Below are 4,916 nucleotides of genomic sequence, written 5' to 3'. Positions count from 1 at the left end.
GCAAGAGCATTAAGCCTCCTTCTCAACTGGTTAAGAGGCTGCTTTGGGAGGTCAAGCTTTAATTCCTGTTCAGCTGAATAATTTCCCACTTAGATGTGCTTAATGTGCTGTTGTCATTATTACAAAAAAAACTATAATACTATTTTTGTAATGCATAATAACACACACCAAGCCAACTGTGTGTAATTACGAGCTGGTTGTGAGTGTTTCTCGTAGGCTACAAGGTGTGAGTAATTATGTTTRCAAAATCTCGTTGGAAGTAAAAACAGAGCAAAATGTTAGGAAGATTGGAGACTGAACTCTACAAACAGATTTATAKCTCTAAGGRTAATGGTATGGATGATTTAGATCAAGAGAGCCCGTACGGATTACTGAATATCAATATCATGTCACCCTAGATGTAAACACTCACAGGGCAYACAGACACGCATACATGCATTCACGAAAGCACACACAACACAAATCTATTTTACCAATACATTGAAATGTAATATATGTGGATGAGAGACCCRGTTTCCATAGGGGCTGCTTTATCAAGCTGCTCTATCTGGTCATCCAAAAGGGTTTCYTTTAGAAAAGCGTAAAGCATAGCCATATTCCCTAACGTTGCAACTTGATCTCACAACCAAACAATTCATATATCACCCTTTTCTGAGTTCACAAGTTCAAAGCCCCTAGAGACAAGCACTCCCAACACATAAGTAAGAACAATCCAAGAGAGCTGTATTGCGCTACTGTTCACAATAAGCTACCAGTCAAAGTTGCCATAATGATGCATTTATGGAAKATTTTGCACCACATTAATAGCTGATGAGTTCCAGCCGTAGTGCCGTAGTCTGTGTTCAGCAGGGGCTTGACTGATTGACAATATTGCTTGAGGTTATTCCTTTATCACACCAGCTGATAATAAACAGTGGTTGTTAAGCCTTGCTCCAGTATGGAAGGTAGTGTGTAAAACACAATGCACCTCTTCTGCAGTGAAGTGTGAACATTCAATTAAATGTGCCGAGGAGCCAGCCTTGTGAAGGGAAGAAGGCGTTGAACTCGACGAGAGAAGAGAGAGAGGATGAGAGAGAGAGAGAGAGAGAGAGAGACGAGGAGATGAGACAGAGAGTAGAGACAGAGAGCTCAAGAGATGAGAGACGAGGAGACGAGCAGATCGAACGATGTACGAGAGGACGAGAGAGAGAGAGAGAGAGAGAGAGAGAGAGAGTGAGAGAGCGACGAGAGAGAGAGAGAGAGAAGGGGAGGAGGGGAGGGAGGGAGGAGAGGGAGAGGAGGGAGTGAGGTGAGGAGGGGAGAGGAAGAGAGAGAGGGGAGAGAGAGACGAGAGAGAGGGAGGGAGGAGAGAGAAGAGCAGACGGGAGAGAGAGGAAGAGAGGACGAGAGACGAGAGAGAGAGAGAGAGAGGGAGAGAGAGAGGAGCAGAAGAGAGAGGAGAGGACGAGAGAGAGCGAGAAGAAGAGAGGAAGAGGAAGAGAGGAAGAGAGGGAGAGAGGAAGAGAGAGAGATATCCAGGCAGAATATCAATGTGCAACGGAGGAGAGGGAGGAGAGAGAGAGCTCAGACTATGGAGCAGATATTAGCATGAGGAGCATTGTTTTTCTGTTGAGGGTAGCAGAACACAACAAACATAAACAGGACATTTGAACAACGGATATATAGTTTGCCAGTAATCCTGGTAAGTAYAAATCACCATAAATYCATCTACTTCTAATTTGCATGATGTGTCTACATTCATACACAAACGCCTTCAAATATTTATAAAGCAATTCTTCTAAAGGTTTCACATGCATTTACCATGTACCATATTCTGTTGTGAGGAGGTGCATAACAGCCGACCACTGGAATGTGGGATGCTAGATGGAAATGAACCACTCTTACTGTTGTAATGASAATGTGCTTCAGAAGTTTGGTTACATGTTGTCTGTGTCTTCACCTTCATTTTGTTTAATTATATTTGTTCATTATAAACATATTTATTCCACTGATCTACACTCACCAGACAGTTTATTAGGTACACCCATCTGGTACCGGGTCGGACACCCCTTGCCTCCAGAACAGCCTGAATTCTTTAGGGAATTCTACAAGGTGTCAGAAACGTTCCACATGGATGTTGGTCCATGCTGATGCGATGGCATCACGCAGTTGCTGCAGATGAGCCAGCAGTACATTCATGCTGCGAACAGCCCATTCCCTCTCATCCCAAAGATGCTCTATAGGGTTAAGCTCTGGGGACTGAGCAGTCCACTCAAGTAAACWGGACTCGCTGTCATGTTCCAAGTGACGTATTTCCACTCCTCAATTGTCCAGTGTTGGTGATCACCTGTCCACTGGAGCTGCTTCTTCTTGTTTTTAGCTGAGTGGAACTCGGTGTGGTCGTCTGCTGCAATAGCCCATCCGTGACAAGGAAAAGCAGAAAATCGTATGTTTATTTTATATCATTTACTCTCCTCTTATTTTCCATCACTGCTGTAATTCCACACAACACCATCATTATGACTCAAGACGAGAGGCAAATACTGCATCATCTCCAACTGTTGGTTCACACAAGCTAAGGGATTAGCTCGATAGCTCTTCTAGCTRGTKCTCTCTGCCTGCCTCTCAGGCTGGCTGTCATGCTGCTCTTCCTGTCAGCCAGCTCAAATGACATGTATGTCAAGATTGTTTCCCCCTGGGAGTTCGGCATGCTGAGGGTGAGGAGAGTCTGGGCTCTGACAATTGACAACGGGAGTGATGAGTTGCCTCTTGGAAATGGAATATAGACAGTAGCGGTAAAGCTAAAGCGGTAGGCTAGAGAGCATTGATTTAAATACCAGAACTACTTACTTGTTGTCTCATACAACTCCATTGAGGATACCTCAGAGTTTATTAAAAAATAATTGGTGTATTTCACATAACCGCCCTTCCTCTTTTGGTAATCGGCCATTAGCCACAGAGGTATGTTGACAGTTTGCTTTTTCATTATTATTCAAGGTCACATATTGGCAATATGTGAGGAACGGTGGGCGAAGGCAGCCTACTGATTACAAATGTGATGTTGTGTTAGGAAAATCTATGTTTTTATTATTGGGTATATTCAATTTAATCCTGTTCTCCAAAAGCCTCATTTAGATTTAAAAGGCACAATACTGTACATGTTGGTGTGGTACCACAGCAACAACAAAGTAGAATGTGATGTAAAATTCATTTTTTTTGTATTTGATTATTGAAGATTTTAGGTATGTTTGTGACYTGTTTGGATGTGCTCGTTCCACTATGTTTGCTTCTTTGTGTTTGTGTTCCCAGGTTGAGTCAGTGTTTGCCACTGTAATTGTCATCTCCCAGATATTCCAATTAGATTTAATATGGAGTCTGTAAGAGATTTAATAGGAGGTAGAAAGACAGTGTTTTCGAGAGACTGTTTCCCATTCCTATGAACCAGAAAGCATTCCGTGAATGAGACATTTTAAAAGGGGTTTACTGTATGCTATAGTACTGCTCCGAGGCCTATATGAGAAATATGTAAGAAGAGTCAACCATAGTAGTACAGCGCCCCTGGAGCAAATTAGGGCACATCGACAGATTTTTCACCTTGTCGGCTCAGGTATTCCAACCAGTAACCTGTCGGTTACTGGCCCAARGTGCTAACCGCTGGGCTACGTCAAATACCTGACTTTCAGCTGATGTAATAATAATTTGACAGTGATTTGACAAAATATWATTTTTAAGGCTTTCATGATCCCTATATTAACCCAGAGATCAAGCCAATGGCATGCAATTTAAAGGGTGGGAAAGGCAGGATACTGCACACTGACAAATCACCAATGTACTTTTCATATCACCCTTAATGTAGTATGACCTTATGAATGATTGGGGAAGAATCTAAAGTAGGTTTGTTTTAAGAAGATATGAATGTGCTATAAAGCCTTTACAGGTTGTCGGTATTTAAAGTGGGACTTGAATCGTCTGTCACAAATATGTTTCCAACTGTAATAACAAGAACGTTCATATCAGATCAATCGTGCACGCAAAAAATGTTAGCTTGGCAACCGCAGCCTTAGCAGTCATTGTCACCGAAACCTCAATCGGATCCCTCCGCCAATTAGTTGGCTGAAACAATTCTATGGCATTTAAAGTTGTTACAGCAGCTGTATGTTTTGACATCGGACTTGGTCATGTTCGATGGTAACGGCTTAGAGACTCAGTCAGTCCTGTGCTGGATCAGGTCCATGTTCCGATTTAGGAGAGCTGATGGTTCTGGCGTATACTTGATAGAAGTCTATGAGGGAGAGTGATATGCGCGTTACAGCTCTGCTTGAGAACATGTGTGTTTTTCTAAGAGCTGTCAACTGTATGCTAGACAAGTACAATCCAAGCCACAGAGATTTATTTAACCTATTTTCCTGTGGGTTTAATGGATATAACTGAGATAACAAATCTCTGGCATAACAACGAGGTTTTAGGACCTCAGTGGACGGTAGAGAAACTAGCTTAACTGAACCCTACACAATAACTGTTAAAATCTACAACACCATCAATGTTTTACTCCTTTTATGATAGGATCCCGATAGTGATTTATACTATTCCCGAGAAGAACAAAAATTCAAAAATAATGAATTACAAGTGAGTGAAATGGTGCGATTGCACAAGCAGCTTCTGCTGTATTTTACGATAGGATGAGCCACTTTCTTTGTCACAGAGTCACTTACAGCAGCAGTGCCAGATACCACACACACTGCCTGTTGGGTCGCACGAACAATGAACATCTGAACAGGAAAAATAGAGTAGCAAAACTGCCAATATGCTCAAGTATTACATTTCCTGGCATATATAGGACTGATTTAAACTCTTCAAGGGGTTGAGGAAGATGACAGTATGATTTTTATTTCTAGCTTTTATTCACACAATAATATAATATCTCTCTCTTTGGTGTT

At 42.0% G+C, this 4,916-nt stretch overlaps 1 protein-coding gene across 1 annotated transcript in view; it reads left to right on the top strand.

Moving 5' to 3' along the window:
- The first annotated feature begins 1,543 nt into the window (after positions 1 to 1,543).
- galr2b (galanin receptor 2b) overlaps positions 1,544 to 4,916 on the top strand; it is a 216,191-nt gene continuing 212,818 nt past the window's right edge. Inside the window, exon 1 of the mRNA XM_024147705.2 lies at positions 1,544 to 1,681. The gene's annotated coding sequence lies outside the window, so the exon portion shown is untranslated. The remainder of the gene's footprint in view (positions 1,682 to 4,916) is intronic.

Source organism: Salvelinus sp. IW2-2015, linkage group LG20 (assembly GCF_002910315.2).
Source record: "Salvelinus sp. IW2-2015 linkage group LG20, ASM291031v2, whole genome shotgun sequence".
NCBI classification, from domain to species: domain Eukaryota; kingdom Metazoa; phylum Chordata; class Actinopteri; order Salmoniformes; family Salmonidae; genus Salvelinus; species Salvelinus sp. IW2-2015.
The sequence above is the reverse complement of the archived record's forward strand: the minus strand, read 5'-3'. Positions and strand labels throughout refer to the sequence as shown.